This window comes from Moschus berezovskii, chromosome 1 (genome assembly GCF_049115385.1).
Source record: "Moschus berezovskii isolate FMDL1 chromosome 1, NW_MosBer_1.0, whole genome shotgun sequence".
NCBI lineage: Eukaryota > Metazoa > Chordata > Mammalia > Artiodactyla > Moschidae > Moschus > Moschus berezovskii.
The window spans coordinates 8891974-8914809 of NC_142460.1; the positions used below are offsets into that span (position 1 = coordinate 8891974).

The 22836-nt window shown below is 48.1% G+C and overlaps 1 protein-coding gene across 5 annotated transcripts in view; it reads right to left on the bottom strand.

Moving 5' to 3' along the window:
• The window catches only part of ERG (ETS transcription factor ERG), a 323869-nt gene that overhangs the window by 73713 nt on the left and 227320 nt on the right, over positions 1-22836 (bottom strand). The window lies entirely within an intron of this gene.

The following is a 22836-nucleotide window of genomic DNA, read 5'->3' on the forward strand; positions in this document are numbered from 1 at the left end:
TGCTTAAATGATACCTCATGCAGCAGCTACACAGAATAACTACAACACAATCCAATTTTGCTTTCTATAGTTAAAAAAGTCTGTATGGGAATTCACCTTTATTTCATTTCTTGAACACCCTTGGTACAGCTACTAGCTTTTGAGAAGCAAATGCTATTCATATCACACGTTTTTTAAAAAATGGAAAAGCATGGCAGCCTTCTGGTCTGGACTTCCCATCCCTCAGAGGGGAAAATCTGAGATCCAGAAAGGTCCAGACCTCACCTGGAAGTGAGCAACCCAAGATCAAGCAGGGAATTCATGAGGACACCGACGAGTGTTTTATCATCGGCCCCCTTCTGCCCCCAGAGCCTACGACGTTCTTCTTAAACATTTCTTGGTTTGGGATATGGGTCTGCATTAGCACTCCTTTCTTCTTTGAATTGATGCTTAAGTCAGGATGCTCTTCTTCACCCCAGTTTTTAGTAGTAATAATAAAGCTCTTCAAAGGAGACTTTTTAAGAGAGAAACCCCCCTCCCTACAGATACAAAGAAGGATCTGAATCTTTAGGGAGCACACGCAATTTCACAAAGCACCCCCTAATCCAGTGTGTCCCCCCTCCCATTCTACCTCCCCCCAACCTACCCAGGGACCAACTTCTTCATCTCTCTCCAAGTGCATGGACTTCATAGCCAGCTGGGCACAATGAGCTATGAATCAGCGAGCAGGGAGAATCACAAGGAACAAACTCAATGCTCTGGATCTCAGAGTGGTAGCCAGGCATCTGTGCAGACGTAACAGCCTCCTGCCCCCCAATGACATGGCTAAAATCCCTTCGAACCACAGCCCTGTGATGCCTGGGGAAACAGTGAGCTGAGGATTTAAACAGAAACACAAACTACAAAACGCTGTGCTGAACCAACCAGAGAGTCAGAAGCGGGCACGAGAAAGACAAAAAGAAGAGAAAGAAGGCGTCTTGACTACCCAGCAAAAGCAAACAGGTCAGCAAACAGCAGCAGTCTGAGAAACGGACGTGGCGGTGGGGAGCGGGGCGGGAGGCTGAGGGGAGAACCTGAATCTAGGGGCTCTCTGGACTGGTCACAAACGGAGCGAGCGGATACAAGGAGTCTCAACTCACAGTCGCTGGGTTAAAAATCAAATCGGCACCACGGACTTAGTGCAGTCCTGCTAATCCACAAAGGCAAACTTAGAGCTTCTTCAATAAAGTTTGCAAAACAGAGTCTGCCTTCCCATAGCAGCACTGGAGAGAATGCTTTTTACACACTCAGAACCAAAAAAAAAAAACAAGGCTCTCCTGCCTGGTCCTGCAGACCCCACCAAGCCTCGGAGGGGAATAACATACTATGTAATGTTAGCATTGGCTCACTGACTTAAGAGAAACATGAATAACCTGGCAGAAATGGGTTAAATGCGAGGGACAGACTTCACATCACAAATGAGTAAGAAGGCAGCTTTCACAGCACAAAGAGTAAGGAAGGATATTAAAACAGGAGTGGCTCCCGAGATACAGCAAGACATTCTGGCAAACACACCCAATGACCAAATGCATAAACGCAGCATAGGATTTAGACGCTGAACCAGCTTACGAGAGCTGAAACAACACTTCAGTGTGTGTGTGGGGCGGGAGGAACCTATTCCCACATCTGGCATAGCGTTATTTCACCGCATGGCTTTCTAAAGAAAGAAATTAAAGTTAACGGAGATCGATTTAGGGGAAGAAACTGACAAAAGCTAGAGATACGGGGGGCACACAGCCTTCCTGCGTATCTGAAAACTCTCCTCGGCGTGACTCCTTCTTGAGGACCGCCATAGCCTTCGGAACAGCAAAAGTTGCTTTTCTTCGCTAGAGGAGAAGTCGTCTAAAAATGAGACGGCTTTAGGATAAAATGTTTCATTTCTAAAGGGGTGACATGCGGTTCGTATTCTGGAAAGATAAGAGAGCATGCCCCGGAGTGATACTAAGCCGAAGCAGCCAAATATCTAGGACTCAGTACAAGTGAGGAAAAAATAAATAATAAATGGAATCACACACACACACTCACACACACGCCAACTCAGCACATCGGAACAATGAAGGAGTAAAAAGAAGCTGAAGGGTGGCTTTCAGAGACCTGCTCCAAACAAGAGGGCTCCCTAAAGTTAACTGCTGTTCTTCAGAAAAGGAACGCCATTCACCAACAGCATGCCTTTGTTCACCACTTGACTTTGCCTATTACGTGCAGGTTTCATCATCCCTTTGGTCCCAGGATGAATGACAAAGGCTGAGGCATAGGATTCCCCCACCCCAGCGGCCCTGGGACTTCAAAGCTGGGAGAGGACCGAGCTCAGTGGGATTAAAACCAGAGCGGATCGCTGCACAGGGGCTGGTAACCAGGACCACATGAGGCCCTTGTCTCCAGCTCTGCAAGTGGCTGTTCCTGGCCTCGACGGGTGTTCTCCGTGGTCCCCTGACACCTGGCTTCCCTCCTCGTCCACAGCCATCTCACCTACCTACCTGCCTACCTGCCAAAGGTGTGGGCAGATGCCTTAGTTAACATGTATGGCTTATTCCCTCAGAACCTTCGGCCAGCCTCGGGGACTCGGGAACTGTTTTGGTTGCTTTATAAGAGAATTAAAAAAAAAAAAAGTCCAAACCTGGCAGAAACGTGGCATAATAATTTAATATGCCTGCCTCTACGTTACTATAAAAAGACATGAACTTTAGATTGGTGTGCACTGGTGTGTGGGGGTGTTTTTCTGTAGCTCCAGAAAGCTGGAATATTCTGATGTGGCCGGTGGCAGGCGACCAATGCCATTTTTATGAACTTAGGAGAAACGCATAAATTCTAAGCAAATGGCCCCCCAAACAAACAGGACCGCTGTGTTAGTACATAGTGTTTATTATTATTTAAATACTGAATACACCAACAGCATATGAGTACCATTCCCTTGGACTTTGGTCATAGCAGTTGACCAATAGTTCCAGAAAGTGAAGAGAACTCAACTAGATTATATTTCAAACGTGAGACTAAAATATGTTTCTGTTTTTAGGTAACTAGATTTGGGTACAACAAAGGATCCACAATGCTTATAGTAAAAAAAAAAAAAGCTGAATGTACATTTAAGCATACTGACATTTCGAGCAAAAGATTTCAGAGGTCCTGTAGCAAATGAATTTTTTTCTGTAACAGATGAATATTTTGAGAGGCTCCTACGGTTCCAGCACAAGAATTATAAAATAAGGGTCTGGACTCAATTTGGCTTCTAACTTTTGATCCCCATGGTTCATAAAAACACTGAAATGTCAATACAGGGAACACAACATACTTAAATTTTCATGAAAATCTGGGTGTGGTAAAGTGTTGAAACTAACAAAGTCTTAAAGAATGATCAGCTCTCTTTCACAGCTGGAGCCAGGAGAGTATACAGAGGGAAATGATCCTTACATGGTTTTCAAAAACCCAGAAAATGGCCAGAACTAGATGTCCAGAGGGCAGGATTCCCAAGTCGAGCTTCAGCTTCCTCAAGTCTTATGTGCCTCAAACAGTTATGAAAAACGAACGGAAAACCAAGTGGAATAAGCACGTTAAGATTTTGGTCACACTTCAGAAAAAAAAAATAATTCTTATAGAAGTCCTTGCTATCATAACACAATGTCTACTTAGGAAGCCAAGGTCATCCAAAATCTACAGTCTGCCTTTTTTCCCACGCATAACCAACCAGAATCTGGTACATCATGTAACTGCTTCCATTGCGATGAAAACAACATCTTTTAGCCAACACCTTTAGGACATCAATACGTTCTCTTGACTCATAAACAGCTGATCCATCACTTAATAAACCAGGTTACACTGGTAAGCAACTCATATGGAGCATCCCTTTAAATTCTATTTCACTGTTTTGTTTTTTTCTTTAGGATATGCCATTTTCCATATTTTACCAGCTCTGAAATCTGGATGTATCTCGCCATTGATGGCATGTCATGGGTTACTGACAGCATTTCTTCTCCTTTTACGGCTGGCAAAATTATGATTCATTTTATCATCAATGACATCTTACATTTTAAGAATTATGGGCATCCCTAGTGGCTCAGATGGTAAAGAATCTATCTGCAATGCAGGAGATGTAGGTTCAATCCCTGGGTTGGGAAGATCCTCTGGAGGAGGGAATGGCAACCCACTCCAGTATTCTAGCCTGGAGAATTCCATGGACAGAGGAGCCTGGTGGTCTACAGTCCATGGGATCTCAAAGAGTCAGAGTTAGGTGCTCAACTTTGTATCCCATGCCAAGACTTCCCATGTAGTTCAAGTGGTAAAAGAATCTGCCTGCCAATGCATTTGCCACAAGAGACATAGGTTTGATCCCTGGGTGGGGAAGAACCCCTGGAGGAGGAAATGGCAACCCACTCCAGTATTCTTGCCTGGAGAATCCCATGGACAGAGGAGAGGGGCTCCTTGGGCTACAGTCCATGGGGTTGCAAAAGAGTCAGACACGACTGAACATGCAAGCGTGAGGAAGGAGATGACGCTGGTCATTCAGTCCTGATGATAGCACGGCGAGGTCAGGAATCGTTCCTGCCCACAGATGAGAACTGGGACGGGCTAGGAAAAAGCGTGACATCAGCCATGAGGATGAGGCAGCCGCGGGGTCCGTGGACGGACACTCGCCACTCCAGGTGTGGCAAGGAGAAAGAACAGACTGGCCAGCCGCACAGTGTTTCCCCAGGGCCTCATCACAGCTGAGAAAAGAGCGGCCCTGACAGCACAGACAAAAGGTAGAACCACCTAGAAAGAGACGGGCTGGTGGAGAGGAGGGCCAGGAGAAGGGTGAGGGGATACATGCCCAGAGTCCAGCCGCACAGTGTTTCCCCAGGGCCTCATCACAGCTGAGCAAAGAGCGGCCCTGACAGCACAGACAAGAGGTAGAACCACCTAGAAAGAGACGGGCTGGTGGAGAGGAGGGCCAGGAGAAGGATGAGGGGATACATGCCCAGAGTCCCATCCTCAGTGCTGGATCAGGAGAGCAAGTAGATAAGCCTGCTGGAAACTAGGAAGGAATCTTCTAAGTATTCAATACAACAGGCTCTCCTGTGATCCTAAAAGTTATGCAGCAATGGGTCCCAGGTACACTTAATTAGCTTTTCTTACTTATTAGTTTTCCTAAAGGAAATCAACCCTGAATATTCATTGGAAGGATTAATGCTGAAGTTGAAGCTCCAATACTTTGGCCACCTGATGTGAAGAGCCAGCTCACTGGAAAAGACCCTGATGCTGGGAAAGATTGAGGGCAGGAGGAGAAGGGGACGACAGAAAATGAGATGGTTGGATGGCATCCCTGACTCAATGGACATGAGTTTGAGTAAGCTCCGGGAGACGGTGATGGACAGGGAAGCCTGGTGTGCTGCAGTCCACGGGGTTGCAAAGAGTCGGACATGACTGAGTGACTGAACAACAACTTAATAGTTTGAATCAACAAACCTGTTCTTTTCATTGGTTAATCAGATAATTCAGACGGAAACTGATGGCCATCCATCAGGATGTGTTCACTGCAGGTGGATGCAATCCATATAGCACAGGAGGAACTGGGCAGGTAGGAACATTTATCAACACGCTACATTGAGAGCCGCGTGGAGGCAGACCTAGCTATACTGAAAGACGATTTATTGGGTTGTCTCAAGCCCAGTTGTTCAGAACTTCTCTTCAAGGCAGACTGCATGCAGCAGATGCTTCTGGAAAGCCTACTCTCATCTCATTTAGAGGACAAAAAAGCAACACAGATAAAATAGACAAGGCACCTAGGAAAGACCTCCACTCCGTTTGCCCAACAACAGGCCAGGCCTTCAATCATTTTATTCTCAGCATGTGCAGTTTTGCATTCATATATTGTCAACATCTCATGAGACAAGAAACCTCATCTGACCAGTGCCTTTTAACTACAACACACTTTAACTACAAGACTTTTAACTACGACAAAAAAGCCAAACACTGTGAGTTCAAGTTGTCTCGTCAGGATGAGTGGCAGTCATTTTACCCCTTCTTGATATTATTTTCTTTCCTTAATTCTTCAGCAGAGGAAACATTAAAATCATATATTAAAGGCAGCATCTAGCTTTGAGCTCACGTTTTTCTCATTTAACACGTTGCTATTTTAGTCCCCCCCAAATATAAAAAATCTTGGATAAACCTCAAAGGAAAGATGTATGTAAGCAAATGAAGCCCATTTAAGAGCGTATTTCTCCAATGTGGTATCGCTTCGTCTCAAACACGTTCACAACTGCAATACCAGCCTGGCGCTAGAAGCATGAGACCCAGGACTGTGTGGAGACACACGCAGGCAAAGATATTCGCATACACACATTCACACACACACATCCACACACGTACACACCCACACCGCCCTGTTCCTGCGCACACACATGCTCATATACACACATGCACTTCCATATCCATACACATACACATAAATACTGGGCGGGCCAAAAAGTTTGTTTGGTTTTAAGTCAAAATAAGACCTTTACATTTTTCTTGAAGAACTTTATCGAACACTTTATTCACTAACTGAACACACTTTCTTGCCCAATGCAATATATTCATACTTACCTACACGCATATTCATATACACACATGTACACACAAAAATGCACAAACACACACACACATAACGGTGCACACACGCACGCACATTCACACACACGCGTGTCCATTCACACGTGCATGTTAACACACACACGTGCACGTGTAATTCCACACACGTGCATCGCACACACACACATAACGTCGGTGCACACACGCACGCACATTCACACACATGCGTGTCCATTCACACATGCATGTTAACACACACACGTGTGCGTGTACAATTCCATACACGTGCATTGCACGCAAACACACACACATGTCCATTCACACATGCATGTTAATGCACACATGTGCGCGAGCAATTCCATACACATGCATCTCACACACGTGTCCATTCACACATACGTGTGTAATTCCACACACGTGCATCTCACACACACGTGTCCATTCACACATGCATGTTAATGCACACATGTGCGCACATAATTCCACACACATGCATCTCACACATACACGTGTCCATTCACACACGCATTAGTGCACACACGTGCACGTAACTCCACACACGTGCATCGCACGCACACACATGTCCATTCACACACCCATGTTAACTCCACACACATGCATCGCACGCACACGTGTCCATTCACACACACATGTTAATGCACACATGTGCGCACGTATTCCACACACATGCATCTCACACACACGTGTCCATTCACACACGCATGTTAATGCACACATGTGCGCACGTATTCCACACACATGCATCTCACACACGTGTCCATTCACACACGCATGTTAATGCACACATGTGCGCACGTATTCCACACACATGCATCTCACACACACGTGTCCATTCACACACGCATGTTATTGTACACACGTGTGCGTGTAACTCCACACACGTCCATCGCACGCACACACACCCCCATCTGTCTCTCTCCCTTACTATCCTTGCTCATCAGCCTCTGTAGAGAACCCGATCACTGCCCTTACTGGTCAGCACACCCCTTTGGGGCAACTGTTGTCTGATAAAGAACCAGATTTCTCCCCTTTCATCCTGATTTCTTTCTTTCTCAAACTCAAAGGTACTTTCTCTCCCCTAAGCAAAGCCCGTTAGAAAAGAGCTGGAAACCAGTCTCCCCGTGACCTTCCGATGAATATCCCCACTCTAAACTCACCAGCTTTCTCCTCGGCTCTGAGCTGCCTAGCCAACCCCGGGGATTCTCTTTGCTCACACATTCTCCAAGTGCTGCTTTAAGAGGCAGGCATTTTCAGGGCAGGATCGTGTGTGTGTGTGTGTGTGTGTGTTCCCAGTGATCAAATAGCTTCTTAACATCACGTTTGTTGATACTTCTACTAATCACAGAAATAACTCATGAAATTCTACAAAAACCCCATGATAAATCTGTAGGTCCAAAACCTTTTTTCTCATCAACATAAGGGAATATACACTTGTGAGGCTAACTGTGTAGTCAGAGGCTAGGAGTTTGGAAACGAACTGCCATTGGCACTATATCCTCAGTCATGTGATCCTGGAGCACATGATTTGCAGGGTTTCGACTGAAATCTACGTAGGCTTAAACTAGAGAGTCTATGGAGCTAGACCACATATGAAATCAGGAAGACTTACTAGAAAATGAAGATCAGCAAAGCAAGAAGAGAAGCAGTTGACGGGGCAGCTGAAATCCTGGAAGACTGACTGGCACAGTGGAGAAAAATGTCAAGCAGAGAAGAGTTCGGTTCCACCCAATGAGAGCTGGGTTTAAATGCACCTCAAAACATTCGAAACCCCACAAATATAATTTTAAAACAACTCTCCTGTTTGCTTCCTCAGTTCTGTGCAGATGCTCTGTGAGACACTGGAGACAGGAGGACAAGATGGGCACACCTGGCCTGGCCGTCCGGGGCGCGAGCGCTCAGGTGTGCAGGGGGAGTGACGGGCCAGGGCTCTACTGCACAGTGTGTCCTCTAGGCACAAACTTGGCTCAGAGGGGAGATCTTATGCTACGTGTTCTTATCACAAAACACAAAAATAAAAGGGAAGGAGGAAACTTTCTTCGGGAAGTGATGGACATGTTTATGGCTGCTTATCTCCAAACGCAGTTAAGTTGTAAACATTAAATACCTTGCAGCTTTCAGTATATCCATCAGGCCCCGGTAAAGTTGGCTTTTAAAAAACAAAGGCAACAGTGTGTTTAAGTGATGTTAACGGCTCCTTTGTTCTCCTACAAAGAAACACATTTTTCCCCCCATAGGCTTCTTTCCTTCTTTAGAGATGAACGAAAAGTGTAAAAACATGTGGAAACATCCTGTTTGTGGAGTCTGCAGCGGAATAAGTGCAGAGAATGCGGTCCCCATCAGAATGACTGCAGAGAACGCAGTCTGGACCCCTTCGGAGCCTTCCACACCCTCCTGGTTCTGTGTGGGGTGGATTCCACTCCTGACTTTCCATACGTGTGCCTGTTTCTCTAAGCACGGTCATCGTGTGACATTCAGAGAGCATTCATCAAAAGCCTGCATCTTACTTTCATCTGATTTGAAATAATTCATTTGGGATGAAAAGATGATCTGCGTTTCACTTTTGACCACCACGTTTAGGATACATGATGGAGGGGCTCCAGAATGTTGGAGACAGCGTGGTGGAAGGGGTTGGGGGATGCTGAGAGCTGTAGGCTCCCTTGATCCCTGGGTCACCCTGGGAACTTCTTCAACCCTGTCCTGCTCCAAATTTAGTCCCACAGTGAGCTGCTGCAGGGTCACTGCAGATCCAGAGGCTGCGTTGTCCCCAGTCCTCCTGAAGCAAAATCCACTTTGTAACATCATCCCCAGGTGAGCCTGCACACTGCATATTCACCTGTAAGTCCTACTGCCTTATCCTTTGGGCCTCCCAGGTGGCACTAATGGTAAAGACCCCACTGCCAATGCAGGAGTCATAAGGGCCCAAGTTCGATCCCTGGGTGGGGAAGACCCCCTGGAGGAGGAAACAGCAACCCACTCCGGTATTCCTGCCTGGAGAATCCCATGGATAGAGAAGCCTGGCGGGCTACACAGTCCACAGGGTCGCAAAGAATTGGACACGGACTGAAGCAACGCCTTATCCTTGTGTGAGTCTCAATTTCTTCAACTATAAAGCTGATGTTGATAACAGCGATCCCACTCCCAAACAGGGCTCCCAATGGGCCAGATGAGTTAGCGTACGTGACAAGTTTCATAAACCTTAATACTGCATCTCACCTATGACCCAAAAAATGTTGATGTGACTGACCCAAATTCTTCCCGTGATTCAAGACAAGAGTCTGGAATATCCATCTCAAGTCACACTCATCAGGAACGAGGAAGAGCGCATCATCTCTGGCAAGCCATTAGTCACTCTTTCTCTGTTAGGTACCAACTTTAAAAGTCAGGTATCTTTATCTGACATGGGGAGAAGGATGAGCTGGCATGTCTTACGGTCAAGAGCATTCAGTCCCATGTGATTTAGCCTTTATGTTCCTTGGTCCAGTTCTTATGTGGGTTTTCGGTTGCAATTCTACATTAGTTTGTTGAATGTCAATTGAGTATAAGTTTTGTGTGGAATCCAGATTTCCTGTTGGCAACTGTAGCCTCAACAAACCCCTGGGTTGGGGCTTCCCAGGTGGCACCAGTGGTTAAAAACAAACAAACAAAAAAACCCGCCTGCCACTGCAGGAGACATGGGAGATGTGGGTTCGACCCCTGGGTCGGGAAGATCCCCTGGAGGAGGAAATGGTAATCCACTCCAGGATTCTTGCCTGGAAATCCCACAGATGGAGGAGCCTGAGGGGGCTACAGTTCATGGGGTCGCAAAAAGCTGACTTGGCAAGCACCCACACAACAACCGGGGCGTTCCTGGCGCGCGACTGTGGTTGTCTGCACAAGGAGTGGATGTGTGGACAAAAGAGGAATGAATCAGTGGTCCACCACTTCTCATCATCCCATGAACCCCCAGAGCGGCACGTGGCACACAGCTAATGCGCCTCAAACTTCCCCGCGAAGCTCTTCTCTTCTGGGATGTGGGATCCGCGATGTTCTTCATCTTAACTTTCCCTAAAACCTCACGGGGTCCCTAACACACGCGGACAAGGAAGTGATTCTATGGCAGTCTTGCTAAGAGGCTCACGGGACTCTTCTGCCCTTCTGATTTCTGAAGCCGCACTCACGCACGTGAGGCTGCAAGCGATTCGGGTTCTAAGAGGCACAGTGGCCCCTGAGAAGGGCACCCCGTGCCCACAGGGGTGACAGAGCCGTCTGCACTCCCCTCTGTTGGAGCAGCCCTTCTCTGAGTCCCGAGGGAGGCATCTCATACTCTCCTCCCCAGGAGCTCCATGAAAACAGGCAGCTCCAGGCTTGGCTTTTTCCAAACACACCCCCAGACGCTAAAAACACAGCACACCGCACATCTGGAATGTGTCTCATCCATGAATCTCTGACACATGGATTCATTGTTTTCGAGAAAATTCCAGGAATTTTATTCATGAGAAAATTCTGGCACAATGGGAAAGGTTGGCAAGCGTGAGGGGCTGCAGATGTCCTGGCCTACACACACACACACACACACACACACACACACACCCCTTCAGCACCTTTCCATCAGGTACCTACCCCATCCCCGCAAAATTCCAACCCCAAATTTCCCATAAAAGGGGGGACATAACACCCTTAATCTTTCTAAGCGATGCCATTCCTCCAAGGTTGCATCACTCCAGATGCACTCTGCAAGCATCTGGATGGACACGTGGGAGTTTAAAAGGAGCGGCAGGAGCGCAGAGTGACTAGTGTGAGAAGCAGCCGCTTGCCCTGGGGCCACGGCCTCCTCATCTGTTCAACGAGGGTCTGGTGTCCTGATGTTTCCTGAGGTCCCTCCACACCTTAAAATGAAATCTATTGTATTTAACTACTGACATTCTCTTCCTGCCAGGGCCAAACCGCAGGCCCCAATTTCTCCACCTTTGAGCAGATATGTGCCTGGGGGTGGGGGTTGGGGGGAATCCGTCCCCTGGGGAGCTGCCAGACACTCCTGCAAGTTCAAGTTCTAAGCGAACTGTGGGCACTTCCCAGGCTGCCCTGAGTTTTAATTTACCAAGTCCTCTGACTATTCATTGGAAGAACTGATGCTGAAGCTCCAACACATAGGCCACCTGATGCGCAGAGCTGACTCACTGGAAAAGACTCTGATGCTGGGAAAGATTGAAGGCAGGAAGAGAAGGGGGCCACAGAGGATGAGATGGTTGGATGGCATCACCGACTCAAGGGACATGGATCTGAGCAAATTCTGGGAGCTCTAGTCAAGGCTATGGTTTTTCCAGTGGTCATGTATGGATGTGAGAGTTGGACTGTGAAGAAAGCTGAGCGCCGAAGAATTGATGCTTTCGAACTATGGTGTTGGAGAAGACTCTTGAGAGTCCCTTGGACTCCAAGGAGATCCAACCAGTCCATTCTAAAGGATATCAGTCCCGGATGTTCATTGGAAGGACTGATGCTGAAGCTGAAACGCCAATACTTTGGCCACCTCATGCGAAGAGCTGACTCACTGGAAAAGACTCTGATGCTGGGAGGGATTGGGGGCAGGAGGAGAAGGGGACGACAGAGAATGAGATGGCTGGATGGCATCACCGACTCGATGGACATGAGTTTGAGTGAACTCTGGGAGTTGGTGATGGACAGGGAGGCCTGGCATGCTGTGATTCATGGGGTCGCAAAGAGTCGGACACGACTGAGCGACTGAACAACAGTGGGATAACTTCTGTGCATCTGGTGGGAAAGTAGTCCAGACTCTGAGAGCTCATTTCATGTCTTCAAGCACAGTTAGGACCTAAGCTCCTGGAAGGACACTCTGGCGTTCTCCATAAAACACATCACACACCGGTAATAGTAAAATACGGTTCTGTGGTGGGGGGAGCGGCTGCAGAGAGAGGGCCTAGGTAGGAAGCCCCACTTTTCCCAAGGTGTTCCAGGGAATTCCTTCCTTTCCTTTCCATGCTCATTCCCAATTAACTATTGTCATGGGCCGCACAGCACAACGGATAAAGCAGACGTAAACACAAACTCATTTTCTTTTTCATAGGCGCCAGCTCCCATTGTGGAAACAGCCAAGGGCTCCCCCACGGTGAGGGCCTGTCACGGCCAAGCTCTCACTTCGGCTCCGGGAGGGATGACGCCTCCATCCGTCCCCAGGGCCGGGAGGCCAAGCCTGTGCTTTGCACCAGATTTTCCAGTGCATAAATCTGCACAGGAAGGAGACCAAGGGGCCAGGGTATCGTGACCTTTGTTCCCGCTCCACGCTGAGCTCACTCGCCGCCCGCGATCCAGCTCACGGCACCAGGGAGAACCCGGTCAACGGAACACTGTTCATGCACCAACAAGCCGGTTGCCAGCGAGACTTGATTTTTACGACTCTGAGAGTGTTGATCTCAAAACCTAACACGTTTGAATTATTCATTGTGAACTTATCCAATGATTTCAAACTGCGTAACGAGGCTCTCCTGAGCCCTTCTGTAAACTGGTCTCTTTAAAACTCTGTAGAGCCGTTCTTACCAAAATCACTCTAACCTGCAGAACAGTTTAGTGGCCTAAAAATCTTGAGGGTGTAGTGAACTCCGGGAGTTGGTGATGGACAGGGAGGCCTGGTGTGCTGTGGTTCATGGGGTCGCTAAGAGTCGGACACGACTGAGCGACTGAACTGAACTGAACTGATCCAAGGATCTCAGTGTTGCTTTTTAGATTGCCTCCTTACTTGGGGTTACGCTGAATCCCCACGGAAGATGCAGAGCCAGGGATGGCTATGTCTTCCCACATTTTCCAGGAGAGAAAGGAAGTTTCCAGGGCTCAGAATTGTGTGCGCTGTCGTACACACCATACGGGCACAGAGAGGTCTGTGTAGAGATAACTCCTTTCCGAGAGGGTGGAGTTCTCTAAGTCACCCACCCATTTAATTTGCATAAGGAGCCTTTGGGGGTGGGATCACATGGAGCCAAGTCTACCTAAAAAGGCAACTTGTTGCTATTTAGTCGATAAGTTGTGTCCTGACTCTTTGTGACCCTGTCGACTGTAGCCCGCCAGGCTCCTATGGGATTCTCCAGACAAGAAAACTGAAGTGGGATGCCATTTCCTCTACAGGGGATCTTCACAACCCAGGGATCAAACCCATATCTCCTGCAGGCAGATTCTTTACCACTAAGCCATGAGGGAAGAACATAAGGGCAACTGACTCAGTACAAAAGATGACTTGCCTTCCTGTCTTCCAATCTGGTAGACTCGCACTGATTACTATGTGTAAGCAGAGGGGCACTTTATAAAGTAATTTGAAAACTAAGACGAAAGTCTAAAAGACCTGTAAATTAGAACCTTGCTTTTCAAAGTCTGACCCTTGGACCCGCAGCAGCCACAGCATCACCTGGGACTTTGTCAGATACACAGAACCCCAGGCCCCAACCCAGAGCAACTGAATCAGAGTCTGACTTAACAAGATTCGCACAGGGGAAGGCAGGCACGTTGTGTTGAGAACTGGGTGAGAAAGTGGTAAGTTCTCCCAAAGAAAGAAGAGGTGGGGCTGGGTTAGGAGCCGGAGGAGGAGAGGGCAGACTGCTGTGTTTAATTAAGAGTGGTCAGGGAGGTCTGCATGGAGGAGGCGAGGCCTCAGCAAACTTCAAGGTTGTTGCTTAGTTGCTAAGTCACATCCAACTCTTTGCGACCCTATGGACCACAGCCCACCAGACCCCTCTATCAGTGGGATTTTACAAGCAAGAATACTGGAGTGGGTTACCATTCCCGGTTTTCTCCAGGGGATCTTCCCAACCCAGGGATTTAAGCCCCATCTCCTGCACTGGCAGGAAGATTCTTTACCACTAAGCCACCTGGACAGCCCAAGAACCTGAAGGAAGCTGGCGCAATTGCAGAACAAGGCCCGAGGTGGGCACTGGGGTTTGAGGGAGGGACACAGCGGTCAGCAGCAGCCAGGGAGGACGTGTTATCTCAGAGAGGAGGGACAGGAAGTGCCAGCCCTGGTGAGGATGTGGGCCATGTGAGGCTGGGGGCCGTGGCCGGACCTGGGTGGTACTGGGAGTGAAATGGGGGCCTCTCTAGACGTCTTGGCTCAAAGCCCAGGGAGTGTCTTCTTTCCCAAGACACATCAACATTTTCCACCCCCGAAGGGCTCTGCAAAGAAAATAGTTTGTTTAGTTTGATCACTTTCAAAGCTCAGCGTGACCTGCATGAATGTATCACACACACCATGACACCAAAAGCCACACCTCACAAGCGTTACAGCCATCCTTTGTCCCCAGGACAACGGGAACTCCTATTCATCATCCTGCACAGAAAATTGTAGGGATTCAGAAGAGGTGCTTTCCATTCAGAGAGCCTGTCGACGGGCATGACCACTGTTGAAAGACTTTTGCACACATAGGGAACACGCCACCGAGGCTCCGCTCTAAGGGGCAGCCTTGGGGAGACCCACCTCTGAAATCAAGAGGAAACACAGCGCCCAAGTGATCCCCACCCCCAAATCAGCTGGCGTGGGGGTCACAGGTTCTAGAAGCACGGGCAGATGACAGGCCAGAATACCACGCTACCTGCCTCAGGCAGGACTGAAAGTTTCAGGGCTGGAGCAAGGATGCAGATGACCAGCCACTTCCTCTTTAAACACCGTGATAAGCTTGGCCTCGAGGAGGAGGCATTCAGAAGCAATGGGTATTGTGCTTTGGGGTTCAGTTCAGTTCAGTTCAGTTCAGTCGCTCAGTCGTGTCCGACTCTCCGCGACCCCATGAATCACAGCACGCCAGGCCTCCCTGTCCATCACCAACTCCCGGAGTACACTCAAACTCATGTCCACAGAGTCGGTGATGCCATCCAGCCATCTCATTCTCGGTCGTCCCCTTCTCCTCCCGCCCCCAACCTTTCCCAGCATCAGAGTCTTTTCCAGTGAGTCAACTCGTCGCATGAGGTGGCCAAAGTATTGCAGTTTCAGCTTTAGCATCAGTCCCTCCAATGAACACCCAGGATTGATCTCCTTTAGAATGGACTGGTTGGATCTCCTTGCAGTATAAGGGACTCTTAAGAGTCTTCTCCAACACCACAGTTCAAAAGCATCAATTCTTCAGCGATCAGCCTTCTTCACAGTCCAACTCTCACATCCATACATGACCACGGGAAAAACCATTGCCTTGACTAGACGGACCTTGGTTGGCAAAGTAATGTCTCTGCTTTTTAATATACTATCAAGGTTGGTCATAACTTTCCTTCCAAGAAGCAAGCGTCTTTTAATTTCATGGCTACAATCAGCATCTGCAGTGATTTTGGAGCCCAAAAAAATAAAGTCTGACACTGTTTCCAGTGTTTTTCCATCTATTTCCCATGAAGTGATGGGACCAGATGCCATGATCTTTGTTTTCTGAATGTTGAGCTTCAAGCCAACCTTTTCACTCTCCTCTTTCACTTTCATCAAGAGGCTTTTGAGTTCCTCTTCACTTTCTGCCATAAGGGTAGTGTCATCTGCATATCTGAGGTTATTGATATTTCTCCCAGCAATCTTGATTCCAGCTTGTGCTTCTTCCAGCCCAGCGTTCCTCATGATGTACTCTGCATATAAGTCAGGAAGATCCCCTGGAGAAGGAAATGGCAACCCACTCCAGTATACTTGCCTGGAGAATCCCATGGCTGGAGGAGCCTGGCAGGCTACAGTCCATGGGGTTGCAAGAGTCAGACATGACTTAGCGACTGCACCACCACCATTGGTTTCCTAGGGCTCAGAAACCAAGTACCACAGATTAGGGGGCTTAACTAGTAGAAGCTCCTTCTTTCATAATTCCAGAGGCCATAAATCCAAAATCAAAGCACGGGCAGAGATGGTTCCTCCTGAGGGCCGTGGGCTGCTCCAGGCCCCCTCTCCCTGGCTTGTCATCTTCCAGGGCACTAAGGTCTTCCCTCCATGCATGTCTGCGTCTACATCCAAGTTCCCTTTTTTAAAGAACACAGCCATTTGGGATTCATGCTCCACCTTATATTGTTCAGTTGCTATTAACTCATGTCCAACTCTGCAACCCCATGGACTGTAGCACGCCAGGCTTCCCTGTCCCTCACCATCTCCCAGAGCTTGCTCAAACTCCTGTCTATTGAGTCGGTGATACTATCTAACCATAGCATCCTCTACTGCCCCCTTCTCCTCCTGCCTTCAATCCCTCCCAGCATTAGGGGCTTTTCCAGTGAGTCGACTCTTTGCATCAGGTGGCCAAAGTATTGGAGCTTCAGCTTCAGCATCAGTCCTTCCAATGAATCTTCAGGACTGATTTTCTTTAGAACTGACTGGTTTGATCTCCTTGAAGTCCAATGGACTCTCAAGAGTTTTCTCCAGCACCACAATTTGAAAATACCAATTCTTTGGCACTCAGCCTTCTTTATGGTCCAACTCTCACGGGCTTACATGACTACCAGAAAAACCATAGCTTTGACGCTATGGACCTTTGTCAACAAACTGATGTCCTCATCTTAACTTGATGACCTTTGTAAAGACCTCATCCAAATAGGATCAGAGGCTGAGGCTCTGGGAGTTGGGACCCCAACAGATGAATTTACAGGGACACAATTCAACTCATAAGAGGACAGAATATGTGTTCATTTGTGGGTGGAGAAGGGGCTTGCAAGATCTTTGCTGCTCACCTAGGGCTCCAGCCAGTAAAAATGCTGAGTCCTAACCACTGGACCCCCAGGGAATCCCAAGAAAGTGTGTCTGTTTAATTCGCTGCCTAGTGCCATGTCAGGTACCAGAATAAGAACCATAGGTCAGTGGTTCTCAAAGTGTGTTCCGAGAACCCGCTGGGGTTCCAAGACCCTTAAGTTTTCATGACACACAAGGACATTATTTGCATCTTACCCACTCATCTTCTGACAGGAGGTATATACGGTAAGGTTTTCCAGAGGCCACAGGACGTGTGAGAGCACAATGGGCTGACTGTGCAGGCAGATATGAGAACCCAACTGCCAGCTGTGACTCCACTCCAGCCACCAACAGCAACACCCAGATTATTTTTAAGTACCTGTGCTGTGCTCAGTGGTGTCTGACTGTTTTGAGACCCCGTGGACTGTAACCCACCAGGCTCCTCTGTCCAAAGCAAGAATACTGGAGTGGGTTGCCATGCCCTCCTCTAGGCGATCTTCGCACCCCAGGGATCGAACCCACATCTCTTGTGTCTCCTGCATTGGCAGGTGGATCCTTTATCACTAGGGCCACCTGGGAAGCTCCTATAATGGGTTTATTATTATTTTTAAATGAATTTGTAAATCAATGTTCCAAGAAAGTCTCAACTTTTATTTCTCATTCAGGAAACATCAACAGATAGAACCCATATTCACCACTCCCTTTAGTGACCTCAGGCATTTTTAGGGATGTCGGGGTCCTGAGACCCCAAGATTGAGGACTACTGCTTAGGGACGTAAACGCGTAGGACCTGGCCTGTCTTCTCTGAAGTAACCCACAGTCTAAGGGTGATAAGACGTTCTATGAAGAACATATTTTCAGTGGCTAAGTGCCACAAAAAAGCAAGTTTGCTGGCCATCCCCTTAGGCTGACAACAGAGGGTTCTCATTAAGAAAAAATAAATAAAGGCAATCTGAAGTCTCCGAAGACATCACTCTTAGTGATGTGTTTCTGTGTTCAATTTGAAACATAAGAACTTAAAACACCAAGGGTCAGGCGGACAGGCACTGTTTGCACCCCAACTGCTCAGCTGATCGCCGGCCCCCAGACTCCCTAAGACTGGACAGGATCTACTAAAGAAGCAGGTGGGCTGCCTACTCCTCCAACCCCTGCAAGCCACAAACTGCCTACATGCCTCTTACTCCAGCTGAGCCTTCTTAAAAGCCGGCTGTCTTTTGGCAAAATAAGAGGAGGTCCATGGGGGACCCCAGACCAGCAGGAAACATTCAGAGGCTACAGACCACCTACTCGCAGCTTAGCTGGCTGTGCCCTGGATTTGAGCCCTCTTGAGAAACTGGTCCGGGGCCGAGAGACTGCAAGGCCCAGGCACAGACTCCCTGCTCATACCCCACATGTCCATTCTGGTTCACTCCGTGCATCTCTGGATGGGCACGTGGCACTCCCCAATTAAGGCTATTTGCTGTGTGCTCACTCTCAGCCATTCCAGTGTTCTTGCCTGGAGAATCCCAGGGACGGCGGAGCCTGGTCGGCTGCCGTCTATGGGGTCGCACAGAGTCGGACACGACTGAAGTGACTTAGCAGCAGCAGCAGCAGCAGTACCAGCAAGACTCTCAGTCATGTCTGACTCTTTGCAACCCCATGGACTGTAGCCCACCAGACTCCTCTGTCCATGGGATTCTCCAGGCAAGAATACTGGAGTGGGTTGCCATGCCCTCCTCCAGGGGATTTTCTTGACCCAGGGATTATACCTGCATCTCTTGCATCTCCTAAGTTGGCAGGCAGATCCTTTACCACTAGCTCCAATTAATGCTAAAAACATCTCTTTCTCTGTTTTTTAAGGACCAGATGGTTTTCGTTTTTAAACCTGTCTCTTACACTTGGAAGATCCTCTCTCTTTCATACCCCTGCTAGGGATGACTTGCAGGTGTCTCACTTTAAAGCCGATTCTCAAAGGTATGTGACTCAAATGACAAGCAGTTGACCCCCACCGTGTGCAAAGTAACCAGACTGAGAACACTGGTGGCAAGGACGCAAAGATGAACTGTCCCAAAGTCTGTTACTCTAGACAGACTGTTCTCACTTGAGCAGAAGGACAAAACATCGGAGAAAAAAGAGGGGAAGATTCCTCGGCACTGGGGGCGGGGGTGGGGGTGGGTGGGATACAGGCTCCTTGAGGGCAGGGGTGTTTTCTCCAGTGATGTTTTTAGAGCCTGGAGAAGTGTCCTCACGTGACGCACACACAGGGAATATCTACTGCACGAACTCTTAGTATGCAGGTGCTTCGTGCAGTGCCGAGTCTGAGTATTGCTTGGAGGATGGAGGGAGGAAGGGAAGAAAGAAGGAAGAAAGTAAAGGAAGGAAAAAAGGAGGAAGAGAGAGGGGGGGATGCTCTTCTTTCCTCCACGGAAATGAAAATCCTATCATGTCACTCCCTTACGCTAAAATAGAATCCAATTTCCCAACATGTTCCAGCCCCTGCTGCTGCTGCTAAGTCACTTCAGTCGTGTCCGACTCTGTGTGACCCCATAGATGGAAGCCCACCAGGCTCCCCCTTCCCTGGGATTCTCCAGGCAAGAACACTGGAGTGGGTTGCCATCTCCTTCCCCAATGTGTGAAAGTGAAAAGTGAAAGTGAAGTCGCTCAGTTAGCGACCCCATGGACTGCAGCCCACCAGGCTCCTCCATCCATGGGATTTTCTAGGCAAGAGTACTGGAGTGGCTTGCCATTGTCTTCTCCGGTTCCAGCCCCTAGACACCCATAAATCCTACAAAGTGGGTTCTAGAGCTTGTTATTCTTGTTAACTATTCCTGCAGCCACTTGTTAGTGACCTGAACAGTGAAGATAACTTCCAATCCACCAGAAGAGGCAGGTTAACCAGGCGAGTTTTGACTTTGCGGGAAAGTCCTCCTACTCTGCTAATTCAAGGACTATTTGGACGGGCCATTGGGATTCAGGATCCAATGCTGGGGTTCAAGTCACTGAGTTAAGGACCTTGTTCTCTATGTGGATGAAGTCCCACTTCGTATTAACAGTTCAGAGAAAGACTCAACAAATCAAAGCAGAATCAACTTCATGTTCAAGTTCGTGAGCAGTAACACGTCACTGTAAAATTCTTGTGCTGCAAGTGTTTCCAAGGAAATGAGGACCCTCCCGGCATGTGCGCTGGAGGGACTGAAAGGAGTTCTTGCTCTGCGGTCCCAAACAACCCTCTCTCCTCCCATCTGGCCCCAGATCTTCAACAGATGACGCTGTTGTTGTTTAGTTGCTCAGCTGTGTCCAACTCTTCGCGACCCTGTGGACTGTAGCCAGCCAGGCTCCTCTGTCCATGGGGTTTCCCAGGCAAGGATACTGGAGTGGGTTGCCATTTCCTTCTCCAGGGGATCTACCCCACCCAGGGATCGAACCCAAGTCATGACATAATTTCCTGAAAAGTAGCTGGGCATGAAAGTGTGAAATCAGAAACACACACTTTCAAAGGACAAGTGTATTATATCAGTACTAACAAGTTAGGTACGGCAAAGGCAGGTGTGTCTGTGTGGTTGGAGGGGCAGGAGAGAAAGGAGATCAGGAGGAAGTGTGTTGAGATTCGAGGCATGAAAATAAGAAAAAGGAGTATCAACAGACACACAGAGAATGGGTTTTATAACTGTCAATGTGCTCTCATCAAATCGCCAGCTTCAAAGGGTTTGGATCTGAGGTCAGATAGAAATACACTAATGTGCACCTTGACATTAGGGCTTCCAAGAATTATTCAGTAGTTACACCTCAGGGTTCAAAAGACAGGAAAAGCAATACATGTGCGACTCACACGATCAGCTGGTCAATTTCAAGTGAAATCTGCAAACCAAACAAAGTTTGCTTTCCTGGCACATAATGTCGACCTGGTTAACAAAGCGTCAAGTACACTTGCAGTGTGTGTGTGTCAGTGTGTCATCCGTGACCCTGAGCCACATGCACACTCAACAGGGGTCAGTCAGGCCGTGGCCTGTCACCCACTCTGGGAGGTACTGGAACCTTTGTCTTCCTCCCTGCAGCTTCCTGCCATCTCCAAAGATCTCACTGGCCATCAGCCAATGATCTGCAGCTGGGTGCAGAAAGGGAGAAAAGGTGAAATTCCTCTCTATCCACATCAGCGTTTATTAGTGCTCTGGGGGAAAGGTTTGTGGTGGAGAGTCAGGGAAAGCCTGTGTGTGGCTGAGGTTCGTGCTTTACAGGGATCTGTACCTCCCTCATCCCCCAGAGGCCAGTTCATCAACAGTGCTTCTGTCCTAGCTGGGATGGTCCACCTGCTTCCACAGATATGGAGGGAGGTGGATATTGGGGTTAATGTGGCAAGGATACAGTGAATGTGCTTCCTAAAAGCAAACACTGGTGCTGAAGAAGACTTGAGAGTCCCTTGGACTGCAAGGAGATCCAACCAGTCAATCCTAAAGGAAATCAACCCTGAACATTCATTGGAAGGACTGATGCTCAAGCTGAAGCTCTAACTTGGCCACCTGATGCGAAGAGCTGACTCACTGGAAAAGACCCTGATGCTGAGAAAGATTGAAGGCAGGAGGAGAAGGGGACGACAGGATGAGATGGTTGGATGGCATCACCAACTCAATGGACACGGATTCAGGAAACTTCAGGAGATGGTGAAGGACAGGGAAGCCTGGCGTGCTGTAGTCCATGGGGTCGCAAAGAGTCAGACATGCCTTAGCAACTGAACAACAACAACAAAAAGCAAAAATTAAACTTGAGACAAGCAAAGGTTTGCAAAGTTCCTATACGCTGGTTCCTAATGACTTTTTAGTTCGGTTATCTTTAGTTCCTGAAGATTTTTGTTTTTTAAAGAATCACGGAATAACTGAAATTCTGGTTGCCTACTCAGCACAGTTAATGATGCTAAAATGTATGCCACAGCAGAGGCTGGAATACGACAGTCTAAATTACCCTTTGACAACTGCAACTCAAAGGGAGCCTTGCAGAGTTCACACTACACGCCATGTATCCACCCCAAATAAACCAGCGATCTGGACAAATGTGTCCTCACAAAGAAAATGTGACCTGAAGACCAGGCCCCCAGCCTCTTGTCCGATTAGACGGTGGCTCCTGAGACCCCCGGAGGAACTAAAAGTGAAGTGAAATTCGCTCAGTCGTGTCTGACTCTTTGCGGCCCCATAGACCATACAGTTCATGGAATTCTCCAGGCCAGAATACTGGAGTGGGTAGCCTTTCCCATCTCCAGGGGCTCTTCCCAACCCAGGATCAAGCACAGTTCTCCCACATTGCAGGCACATTCTTTACCAGCCAAGCCACAGGGAAGCCCAAGAATACTGGAGTGGGATCTTCCCAACCCAGGAATCAAACAGGGGTCTCCTGCATTGCAGGCAGATTCTTTACCAACTGAGCTATCAGGGAGGCCCATAGGGACTAAAGTTTCCATTATAGAAGCATTTCTACCAAGAACAGCTTCAGTCAGAGAACCTGAGAACTCTGTGCTGAAGTTTAACTTTTTCAGACTTTGGATATACTTGTTTTTATATTATATTCATCAATCACGAACTCACTGAGTCACTCATCAAACATATATTGACTCATTACACTGTGCCACGCACTGT